The sequence below is a fragment of the Homalodisca vitripennis genome, chromosome 3 (genome assembly GCF_021130785.1).
Source record: "Homalodisca vitripennis isolate AUS2020 chromosome 3, UT_GWSS_2.1, whole genome shotgun sequence".
NCBI classification, from domain to species: Eukaryota; Metazoa; Arthropoda; class Insecta; order Hemiptera; family Cicadellidae; genus Homalodisca; species Homalodisca vitripennis.
This window is the reverse complement of record NC_060209.1, coordinates 82,985,404-82,998,971: the sequence shown is the minus strand read 5'-3', so window position 1 is coordinate 82,998,971 and position 13,568 is coordinate 82,985,404.

The window sequence follows — 13,568 nt, the reverse complement described above, 5'->3', positions numbered from 1 at the left end:
TTTAGAAATAGCCATTTATTAGAACCTAGTTCTCAAGTAAACCTTCCTAAAAATGATGCAAAATGTAACTCATCCACATAAAGCCTTCAGTTGATTGTTGATTTGTATTGTTTATGTAGATACACAGGAATCAGACTTTGGCAACCGCTCTCATGGAGGAATCTCCGAAAGTTTTTGCATCTTCTCCGATCATGGTCCCTGAACCCAAACTACCATAGTCTATAAATGTATTTATTATTTATTGAATTAAAAAAAAAACTTCATATACAGTGTGTTTCGTAAGAGGTTGTCAAACTTTTAGGACATGGTAATACACACAAAAAGAGCAATGATATATGGAAATAGGTCATATTTTTCTCCATGAAATACCTACATTTATTTTTTTAAATCACATTTCAGAAATGCTTTATGTGCATAACTTGTAACTTGCTGTGTGTGTTAAAATATCAATAATACGTTAAAATAATGTAATAAAATAATAAATAACACTTTCTCATTCAGAATAAGGTTATTTAAAGAGTTTTTAGAATTAAATATATCGAAACTCATTGTTCTAACAATTAAATTGCCAACATTTTTGTGGTGGATTTAATGACAAATCCAACCGTATGTTCAAATCGGTAGAAAAATAAGTGAGTTATAGGTATTTTACTTGTTGGGTTTTTGGTCGATAGAAATGTGTTCTATAGTAATAATTAAATGATGACAAAACCAATAACTTAAAAGAAGTAATCAATTTGATCTGAACCAGAACTTAAATAACCGTAACAATTGAGTTTTTCAGGCAATTAAAATAAATATGAGACTAGAATGTTTTATTTTATTTTAAAATAAAAGTATTTTTTGTAAATCTTTGTAGGAACAACCTTCACTAAGTGGTTTAATTGAATTTTTGTACGTGTTTTATACAGATTATTTAAGAAATCTTTAATATAAAAATTAGTTACTAATGCTTAGTTTGCTGTATGTATGTCTGTGTGTGTTTTTAGGTTTTATTTTTAATTTTAGAAACCAGTAAAAATTAAAAAATATACATATTATGATATACATATCAATTTGACGGGATGTTGAAATTTTTAAAACATTAAAATCTTAGAAGTTTTTACAATATTACGCTTTACAAAACTTCAACCGTCCGCCACTTTTTTGATTTGATTTTACAAATTTCTTTGATAATATAACATTAATCTTTCTATTGGATTGAAAGAAAAATAATTGTACTGAGTTTGAGATTTTATCTTGACTGGTTTCTGAAATAAAATATACAGTCTAAAAATAAACTCATACAGCATAGCGACGGTAAACTAAGTATTTCTGTTCCATGTGTATCTGTTACATTTTTTGTTCATCTTGACCCGTACAACAAATCCCCATAATATTACCGGGAGTTTGTAAATACCCTGTATATCTCAAAAAGTTTCAAGATAGTGGCCGTACAATGTTTTGTAAAGTATACACATAAGGGTTACAATACTTATAACCAAAATTCCATTGCATATTCATAAATATATTTTTACGTATTAATTATTGTGAACATTTATTTATCACAATTTAAAGGTTTTACTGGTATAATTGATAAATATCTACCCTTTGCTTCAACATCTACATGACTTCTCCCTACATATTATTATATAATCTACACTTTATTTCTCGTTTGCTAAGTTTACTGTTAATGTAAAGTTAATATAAATTAATCTCTTAACACGAACACACACACACGCGCGCGCGCACACACACACACACACACACACACACACACACACACACACACACACACACACACACACACACACACAATTAAGAGGTTATTCAAAAATTATCGTACTATATAAAATAGTTATTGACTAAAAATAACTATACAATTATCTAAGCAACAACTAAACAGTATTCGATTGTTACTGTCATGTTGCTCCTCTAAAAGTGTCAGCAATGAACAGCTGATCGCGAGCGTGCGGTGCTGTCATTGTTGAACTCGGTCAAATATTGTTCTTTATTGTTAATTTATATCTTTATTGCCAAAGGCAAATCCAATGTATACATAACATACAGTTATACGAAGCAAGATCGAAGAGTGGTGTTGATGAAAGATTTCTTGTACATACAAGTTACCTACATTGTGCTTAGCAGTTTCGATTGTTAGTTTCCTAATATTCCTGTACCAGGAAAACAATATTTTTTTCTTAATTTGGAGTTTTCATGAGACAGGACGTTCCTTGGTCCTGCAGCGATGTCAGAAGTCACTCAGCCGGCTGTCCTATCAGTTAGTATCTTAGTATCATTAAACAGTTGCTAAAGGGCTACTAAGCGTCTGAAGCGTCGAGTATCTCAGGAGTATCTCGTAGACCCAGCTAGGTATCCTAAGTACTGTATATGGTTTAAGAGATACAATATAAATAATGTAGGGCTAATTTATGCAATGGAAATGACTTTCTTCACATACCAAGTTTCCATTGAAACGAATACATAAACAGCCATAGTAGCTGAATTTAGCTTACAAACAACCACATGTTTCTTCCTAATCTTCACTTCACCCTACAAAAATTGGAGTGTTGTCTGCAATTTCTAGACGTAAAATTATTAGGAATCTTCTGTTAACTCAAATGTCTACTAAGAAATCACTCATCAGATTATAGTTTCACTAGAAAACGATGAGAGGATAGGATTTCTGCAAGTAGATGGTATGACTCTATCATACATTAGTTGAAAAAAATTGTAATGTTTCGAGGAGCAACTCCTTGTTATTATTTTTGTGTCAGTATTTGAAAGGAAAGGTTTAAAAAACAATCCCAGAAACCTGCAAAGACTTGGGAACCACATATAAAGAACAATTGGAAAATCTCTCCTACTGCTCAGGCGAGTGTCAGAACGGTGGCTATTTTGAGCATCTTCTTAAACATTAACAGATTGAAGTCGCTATTTATTTCATTGCAAGGTATTATGTTCAATGTATAATTATTTTCAGAATACGTACAAGTTTTAATCACTATGTATTTTTCCTGTTAGTGTAAAAATTCTAAATGCTACGTACATATGATTTATGTATATAATGTCAACACATCTCAGACAACCAGAATATCGGTATTTTCAATTAAATAGTAACTTTATCCCCATAATGCGAAATACTTGCAATTGAATTTTCCCTAGAACTAGTATATAATAATAAAATGCAGTAAGAAGTTACATAAACCTTTCCCATTTATGGTGTTCTTTTTTTAAAAAAAAGCATAGGTCGATCTCCTTTTGAGCCTGAGGCCACTGACCTGTGTAACAGATTAAGGGGGAGATTCGGTACAGTACAAGGTCAACAGGACTAAAAAAAGTGCAACGGTCACAACAGGATTTGAACCTACGCTACCCCTAACTCAGATTCAAAGTCCGACGTCTTAGACTGTTCTGCCATCGATCTCTCGGTTTGTGTATGACGATATGTGCGTGACGATTAGTTTTTATAATTTATTATAAAAAGGTTTATTAAATTATAAGTTATTTTAATTTTTAATAAAAATTTTATAATTTTTATAAATTATAACATTTTTTATAATTAATTTATTTTTATTATAGGCGAAATTTTCGTCCTAAATAGTTTTCTTTTGTCGTGAAACTTATTCAGTCAACAAACACATATTTTGGTTTTACTTCTGTTAATTAATGGCAAAAATAAATGTTTGCACTTTTAATGAGTATGTCTGTTTTATTCTTAAAATCAGTCATGTAAACCTTGATTACTAAGAACTCATTCAGAATTATTACTTTCAGATAATTATATATATATATATATATATATATATATATATATATTGAATATCAAGAGCGCTGAGATGATTAGAGCGAATTCTCTAACCCTGTGTGTATATTTGTGATTTAAGTATTGGATCCTACTAGTTTATCTTTATGATAAGGGATTAATTTGAAGTACTTTGAGTGAGTCGGTATCTATATACCAAGCTATATCAATGGAAGTGAATTCTGAACTACATAAAAACGTGTTAAAACTTTAATTGTCCTGTGGGTGATTCTAGGACAGACCACTCAAGCGAACAAAAACATCCAAAATATCACATCGTGTTAGACACTTCTGAACTCCCCCTCTTTCTTTAAATGTATTCGCTGATTAACTCTTAGCTTAATCAGCTGAATCTCAAACCCAGATATCTTACTTGTGTAATATTAATATGCACCTTTAAATGATTTTTTTTAATTTATAAGTAAGATATACTCTACTAAAATTAAAAATAAGCACTCAAAAAGCAATATATTGGAGCAAATATTGCAACTGGGTCTGATACTTTTAGAAAAGAAACCGATATAGCTTATTTCTGCGGAATTGTTTTTGAAAGTTGTATTTATTTATATTCCATTGTTTTGATACTTTATATTTATAATAGAATATCCTTAATAAGTTTCAGTTTTTCACAATAATGTTCATGAAATATGTGTAATTGTCCAATATTCTTTGCTACAAATTACACTTTATTTGTGCGTCTCACGTAAGAGGAGCGAGCCTCGGCGCGGCATCGCGCAACAACGTGTTGTTATCTTACATAATTTAACTTTCACGTAGTTTATCGAGTTTTGCATGAGAATGAAACAAGCAGACATAATGCACATTAGGCACAATGGGGACGGGGACTGCGCGGCGTACAGTCGTGACACGTGGGCCGCGCAGATTTGAATACGAATGGCAGAAGAATATAATACTTTCACAAGTCGCGAAGAGAAGGCTCTGGGGAAACGAGGAAATATAAAAATGGGGTTTATTGAGGTAGAAAACTCTTTAACAATGATGCAATTTACGGAATTCGAAAGTATTGTCGGAGAAAAAGTGGAATCAGGCCTGGCTGGGAAGCGAGATGAGTAAAGATTTGCATCGGTGATGGCGTTAATGGTGAAGGGCCTCACAATGTGTCCCTGTTATCGTACAAAACTGTACTGATCATTAGTTATAAAGACCGTCACCGTAGCACAAGGGTAAGCCTGCGGATCTTTAAGGGGAAGTCATTAAAAATTTACTTATCGATCTGGACCGTTTTTAATTTTTTTTTAATATAGAGTATAAGTGATAAATTGTTAGAATAATAAAATAAATTCCTAAAGAATAATGAATCGTGACTGATGAACACTACAGTAAATTGTCATTCAAACGAGTAGACCTCGAATACCTTAATAAAACAAATAAAAACCAATAAATATAAATTCATTTCTTGATTCACATCGCTGATGTTGATGAGGTTCTTTTATTACATGTAATAAACAAAGTGTTCCAAGGAAAATATATTTTAGATCCCTTACACCCATATTTAACCGCAACCGTTTTCTTTAAGCTACCTACTTGAAGGCAAATGTTTCGGAGGTCAGGTCCTGAGCTGGCTGAAAGTTAATTCAGATTTATCTGAATGCAATTAGAGAAACGCGAGGGTAAAGTGGTCAATATTTGGATCACACAGATCTGAGGATTTGGTTAGAATCAGCTCTCTAAATTAGTTTCTCCAACTTTACTAAACCTTTTTTGGTTATTAACATGTTAAACCATACGGAATCCAAAATCTAGAGGACTAGAAGACGCCGTCTACTTTCTAGAGGTTCCTCGTTGCCCCAATAACGGAACTGTGGCCACATTTGAGAGTTAAGCTTATATGACTCAAAGATCAGTCGGTCACTGCTGACGAAAGACCAATGCATTCTGAGGAGGTTAGACATTGCATCTGAAACATTTAAAAACTGTTGAGACAAAAACAGTCCAGTTGTAATTCTACTGGAAAGAACACTGGGTTTTGAATAATTTTTATTGAGGATTTTATGTCGCTACATGAGTGATTCATATCGAGTAAACAAGTGTGGCGTGAGTTTCTTCAGCTGACAGCGTCAGTGCCCACAGGTGAAGACTGGAGGTAGATAAAGAGAGAGAGAGGGAGGATTGGACACGTGAATAGCTCCCGAGTTGAGTGAGAGCGGGTCGGGGGCGGGCGTGAGAATAAGAGCGCATCATTGTCCGGCAGAAGTAGCAAATTGGCTTTGCGGGCCAGCTGAGCCGGGGCCTACACCTGGTCTCCTGTGTTACCGGACATCTCAGACCAGCGTCAATATTGTGACTGCCTCAGGGAGGGAGTGCTTCGTGTTTAATCGCTGAAGAAGGAGATTCGTACTGTGTCTAAACAATTTACTATACACTTTTGTTCTCCAAATAAAAATAAAATTAAAACTATACTCATATTTAAAAAAATGAGATTTTGACACCCACCACCTTCTAACTTATTGTCGAATAATATTTAATTATATATTTTTTGTGTCCTTCTCAATATATACATTTTTAACAATCTAGACATATATTCTTCCTTATTAAACTTATATTACAGTATGAAATATGTATTTACCATGTATTCATGATATGTTGGATATTAGAAATCGGGTATAAAAGAGTCAATCTTCACTTTTTACTTCTGAGTGAATTTCTAAGACACCGTCAGAGGCTGTTATCAAGGATGCATACATAAACTAAACTGTTCTATATTTTCAGTCGGTATATCTAAATGTTCTATTTCTAACAGATTTTAATGACATCCACCCTGACCATGGCGAACCCTGCTAGCTCTAATTTGTTTTTAATAAAGGAACTCTTCATATTTGGGGTCAATATTACTTGTTGCATTTTCTCATTGTTACGCTTAAACTGTCATCTTGTTATCTGTTAGCTTTGTTATTGTTGTTATTATTATTATTATTGTTCTCATTGTTGCTTTCTAGTTGTATATGATTATTCTCTTTCGGTTGTATATAATATAGATGTCCTCACTAATTACTGGTTGCATTATCTCATTGTTACGCTTAAACTGTCATCTTGTTATCCGTTAGCTTTGTTATTGTTGTTATTATAATTATTATTTTTCTCATTGTTGTTTTCTAGTTGTATATGATTATTATTGCAGACTCTAAGTATTTTATATAACCATGTATTATTTATAAATATTTGGTCACCTTTTGCTATGATAGTTTACTCACTGAATAAGTGCTACTCATTATCATCTAACTATTACTGTTGCATTGTTTTATGTAATTTTTGTAAGATATTTAAGCTGTCTTGAAATGTTAATATATAGCAAATAAGTACTTTAATGTAAAAATGGTGGAACCGTTGATAAATAAATAAATATTAAAATCAAGGAAGACTGAAACTGTCAAATTTACAAGAGTAAAAAACCATGGGAATTTCATCATAACGGATATTGAGAAACAACTGTGAAGGCCAAATAATAGTTGTAAAGGGCATCGAGAATTGGTCTTCACAGAATTTACTAAATTGAATCATCCCGAACTGTCCGTTGCATTGGTGGCCAATAGTCCCTCCCCCACCACACCGCCCTCTTACCGCTTCAATGAGCAATTATTCCATTCCACTAACCCTGGGGCTATGGCAGCCCCTCCAGAAAAAATGATTGGATTCGAATATTTGGCTTGTCAGACATTAGGACGGAAGATTGCGTATTTCCCGACCCTAGCCATGTGGGACCCCGGAAGGAAGCCATTTTGAATCCGTCGATTGGTCGTGGGGTCGAGATATTGATACATAATTGAGACTTTTCAGCACGTCTGAGTTCCGGAATGGGAAAGGAAAATTTGGACAGATTTGAATATCAACGAAGTGTAAACTTTTAGTGCTAAAAGTTGAAGTAATACTATAGGGATTGGTGGACACGTGGTTCAAATAAGTATTCAATGATATATTAGTCTAGAAACCTCATTATATTAGTGAAGCACGTAGTAAATGGGAGAAAAGTGAATTGTCACATTTTGAGATATTAATGACCCCGTTCATACATGAATGGGTGGCCAAGTGAATGGATTACACCTATTGTGACTTAATCCTGGATTACTCACACTAAGTATATAAGCAGTCTACTGCTAGAATTATGCACGTTCATGATATGCTCTATGTATATTTTGAAAATATACTTACAGCAGTTTTAAGAAAGGGGTTGATAATATTTTAAAAGTCAATAAATATTCTATTTTAACAGGCGAAGTTGGGGCTAAGAAGCCCTCTCTATGACCTGGGAACCAACGGCTTAGAGATGAATTCCGAATCACCACCAATGGCCTTGCAAGGAAAGGACAGAATCGCTCAGCGGTCACCCATCCAAGCAGCAGCCACGCTCAACGTTGCGTGATTCGGTTATCTTGCTATAACCGACGCCGTACCGCTGCACTGCACCGTTGGCTATTTCAGGGTTGAAGAATACACTGCTATATTAGGTGACATTAATATTGAACATTAAAAGAATATAATTATAGACAAAGTGTTTTATGCTGATCATATGGAAATTTAATTAATACACTTACTCTAACTAATAATATATTGCCATGACTATTTTGTACTTGGTAATTTCTGTATTTGTAATTTAAAGGAAGTATTGAAAGTACTTTTTGCTGATATAACGGCTTATAAAAGTATCTTTTAATACTGACTAAAAGTGGTTGTAAAAAATTTTAACATTTTGGATAATAATATGCTTTCTTCACAAATAACTGTCCTTTAAAATATGATTAACAATACTTGCTGCAGAGTGTCTCAGATGTAGCAAATAAACTTTTGATTTTATTTATGCGTATGTTTACCTCTAATCGTAAATGTTTTATGTATTTAATATTTATTTACAATATTCTTTTATTCTATGTTGTTGGTAGTTTCTGTTAGTACTACATTAATGTCTCGCTTTCAAATGATACGTTAGTGTATTCTGTTAATTTCTTTTCTTCCTGAAAAATTATTTATAATCTATAATTTGAAGTTGATTCAATATTTAGTTAGTTTAAAAGATTCCGGGGTCTTGCACTGTAATTTGTCAAGGACACTATAAGTGCATAAAATACATTTTGCACGATTCTTTAAGCACTTATATATGTATTTTCAAAAATTAATAAATATAGGCTATTCAATTCATTAATTATTTCCCATATGCAACTTTTATGGAGTTATGGTTACCTTAATCTCTTAATAATATGGTGAAGCAGTGGTTAGACTCAAGGATAATCTTCTGTTTTTCTATTCAACACATTTAGTGTTTGGCCAGGTGAATAACACTAACGGTGCAAGTCGTTCCCGGATTTCAATTTTGAGAATGTTTACCGTTTTTTCAGCGATTATAACTATGGAATTTACTGATGTAGAAAGAAAATAGTCTAGTGTCTAATGACGAACAACACTGACACGTGCATCAATCTACATTTTTATTGGAAAATTAAGTATTCACGTATACGGTAGCCTACTCTGTTCAACTAAATATATTTTACATAACCAGGAACTCACAGTTATGCAAAAGGGAAAAAGACGGAAATAAACCAAACACAGACCTAAGGGAAAGTTTGCAAATTTTAACCGTCTATAATTTGGCAAATTTCTACAAAGGGATGAAGGATGTGTTGGAGTTCTGGTAGTCATTTGCTTCCGTCTACCTTTCAATATGACTACCTCGGAAGCCCCTCTTGTGACTCGCTAAGCAGCCAAAAAGAAAGGTCTGATATAATTAAATGTAAGCTTTGAGAGAACTCAAATCTTTACCGCATCATAGTGCACGATTTAAAAGAGACTACTTCAACAATGACCGAGCAATATTGGTTACTTCGAAACTTGTCTGACGAGCAAATCACTCAATTTATGAACTCTAACTACCATAGGCGCAATATTTACTATAATGTCAAATTCCTTGCACCTTTAATACAGAACAAGTGAAGTTTATGATATCGAAAGACTTCAAAAAGACGAAACATCCGTTCCCGTGTTTGCTACTGACAGTCTCACACCGGCTCTGCAGGCTCGCCGTGACCGAGCAGCCAGCACGCTTTGTGGCAGAGTGACGAGGCACTTCAGTGGCAGCTACCAGAAGTGTTAATCTGATCCTAATCACTCCGCCTCCACCTCCAGATACCATCGTTCCCGAGTCAGGTAACCCTCAATTTACATAGCTGCTGGGTACGGCTTGTCATATCTGTAACAAGGTGAGGGTCTGAGCGATGAAAGGGTTCCTGACAGGATAAAGGCGGTGAAGTGATGTGAAGGGACGCTCTTGCCTTGACACCTCAAGACGAGATAAAGGGAGATTGCCCTTTCAAGAATATTTCTGTTTCATATAGATATTTATGTTTACGCTCTAAATTATAACTGGATGGTTGGCTATTAGAGAAACATTAGTTGTGCTGCCCAAATATAGGATAAATAGGTTTACAAGTAAGTAATACTTTGTTCAAGATTCTCTCACTTAAATTTATTTGTATAAAAACAATAAATATTTATGTTATCTGTTAAAAATTATTTCAAGAATCTATCTATCCACGTTTTTCTGAATTGGGTGTTTAAAAAACAACACCTAATGAGTTATATAGCACGATTTAAATACAAATTGTCTTTCTTTAATTCATTTCTGCTTTTTACAATAAATGTAAGTAAATTTCTGTTTAAGAACATTGAAGCGAAATTTATTAATTACAGTCATAATATTAAACTAAAAGACAGTATAGGCCTACTTATAAGTTGATGCTAACTAAAAAGAAACTTTTAGAGCAAGCTAGCACACTAGTCTAAAACCATTGTTTAAAATTTTTAAACACAATCAGAAACCCCACAAAATTAACCAACTTTGAATATTTGTTGCTTAAACGGAAGAAGCAATTTTTGTAGTGTTTACATAACGATTACAGCGGATTAGAACTCAATATTAACACTATCTAAATGTTGGGATGACAATATTTTTCAAATAAAGTGATCAAATACACATGACCACTTGTGATCTTGATTACAATAAAGTTTCAATATTTGTTAAATGAAAACATATATTCGTATCCTTGTGTGAGGCCTGTTTTATGATTAAATGCGAACATTGAGAATACTAGAGTAATAATATTTAAAGTTGGAATAAGACATTTTTTATTGCTGTGCACAACACAACGTATATTGTAAACATTTATATAATACACAAAATAAAAACATGTATGAATAACATAATATTAATAATGTGGAATACCTATATGTTAACTGTATGTAGAAAGAAATTATTAAATATGATGTAATTTCATCAGACCCACTTTGAAACAATGAAGTATACTTAAACTATATTTAGTTTTGTATCTGTGTGGTATTATTTAATTTCTATTAATGTTTTTAAAAATACAGATGGAAGCTGTACAAGGTAAGAGTGGTCCAATGTCAGTATTCTATCGTCTATTGTGCGGCGTCTATATTGTAAAACAGCCATAGAATCACACAAATAGTCGCTTCTCCTGACATATTGTCGTCCGATGATTCAATAACTTGTTTGTTGTTCCTGCCAGCGGATGACAACCGAGGTGTCGAATTAAACCTACAGTGTCGCGGTGTGAACCGCCAAGGCCTCACATGTGTTTGCCCGAGGGCTGGTGTTGTGTGGGGCGATAGAAAGGTGAGAGGCTCGCGGTCCCGTCCCGTGTTGACAAGGGCTTTGACGGGGCGCGGCGCGGGCCCCGCTGTCACAACAGAAGCGCGAGGCCTCCATGCTTAATGCGGTTAAAAGTGTCAACATTCATACCCAATCCACTGAAATGGGATTTGATTTGTTAGCGGTTTATTTTTTATCGCGGTTTTCAGCTGTCTGACCCATCCTCCCGACACGAGGTCCGAAAATAAATTAAAGTTTACTTTTCTGGGCCAATGACAAAATTATTAAACTGTTAGTAAATTATTAAATTGTTTTAGTAATCAGTTAGGGGTTTTTACAAAAAATAAATTTTTTGTTACTTTCGTACGATTTTCTTTAAAATTATAATTGTATAGTCTAATATTTTGTTCAGTTATTCAAATATTATATTCACATTAAAGTCCTCTTTATACTTGTAATATACCAATAATGTTTTCCTCTTTTATCTATAAACGGGAATTTTAATTGTTCAGTCAAAAGAATTAAATTGACAGAAAATAGCACGATTCTTAATTTGGATTTTACTCTAGTAAACATCTTATCGTCTTCTTTGTGCTATTTTTATGTTAATTAAATTATAACGGAAATTTTTTTAAAAAGTGCATAAAAATTATTTGAATGTTCAATTTTTCAGTTTCAAGATTTTACAGTTATATTTCACAAAAATATTTTTATAATTAAAATATACAACATTTGAATTTTAATATTTCTAATACATTTCAAGTGTAATAGTTAGAGTTGGACTGTCCCAATGACGAAAGTATATCGTATACTATAATAGCGTTTAAATAGTATTTCCATTTCGTTAGATGGTTTATTGATCATAGCTATTATCAAAATATAAAACTAGATAATAACTTCGCCTTTGCAATTTGCATTAAACTACTGATCAAGCACGTTACAATAATTTAATATTTTCTAAAATTTAATGTAAACAAATAATTCTGCCTCTTTGATGAACTTTAGCTTAAAGTGCTTACAGTTTGTCAAGTATCAGTTCACGTTCTATTATGTGTCGTAACGAAGTCTGCCGGATCCAATATAAAACATTCCAAAATCAAAAACATTTTTTAATGAAAATGTAATCAAATAAACCATTTGAACTGGACCAAATTGTGTCTAAACCATTCTCAAATCCACCTGAAGACACAAAATATTTCTTTAAAATCGGTTCAACCGTTAAGGAGGAGTTCAGTGAGACACGCGCACACAAGAAATATATACAGGGTGTTTGAAAAGTATGGGTACGGCTTAATATTTTAAAAACCATAGGAGACAACATCTATAAACTTTGCACAGTGTCATATGGCTATGTAAACTATTTTTCCTTGCTATTACCATGACATGCCAACCATGGGGGGACGGCCCACAGAGGAAAACATGGAAATCTTAAATTGAAGCATGGGTCGAGTGATACCTCATTTGAAAGAGCTCACTTAGTAGAGTTGAATGCCGCAAACCGCATCTCAAAAGGTTTATCCAATCAGAAATGGCGGGTTGTTTTATGTACACATTGTGAAGTACATTATGCGCTGCCATTTCTGACTGGAACGTCGTATTCTGATGCGGTTGGCGGCGTCTCACTCTACTATCCAATGTGTTTTCACTGAATTTTTTTAATTAGCAAATTACGTCATAAATTTATAACACAATAAATATAACTAAAAAAACATCGGTTTGCGGCATTCAACTCTACTAAGTGAGCTCTTTCAAATGAGGTATCACTCGACCCATGCTTCAATTTAAGATTTCCATGTTTTCCTCTGTGGGCCGTTCCCCCATGGTTGGCATGTCATGGTAATAACAAGGAAAAATAGTTTACATAGCCATATGACACTGTGCAAAGTTTATAGATGTTATCTCCTATGGTTTTTAAAATATTAAGCCGTACCCATACTTTTCAAACACCCTGTATAAATATAAAGATTTAAACGCTTTGTGAAGATCTATATTCAAATACTCATCATGAAAAAAGTGAATTGAAAGTAAACGGACAATGAAGTGTAAAGACTGTAGCACAATAAATTATGAACACTATTAAATCGAATCGAGAGTTGTTGCCAGGTTTTTAATGTTCAAAGTATGTGAGTTCGTTATCCGAGTACAGAACACATTCTAGAAATGGCC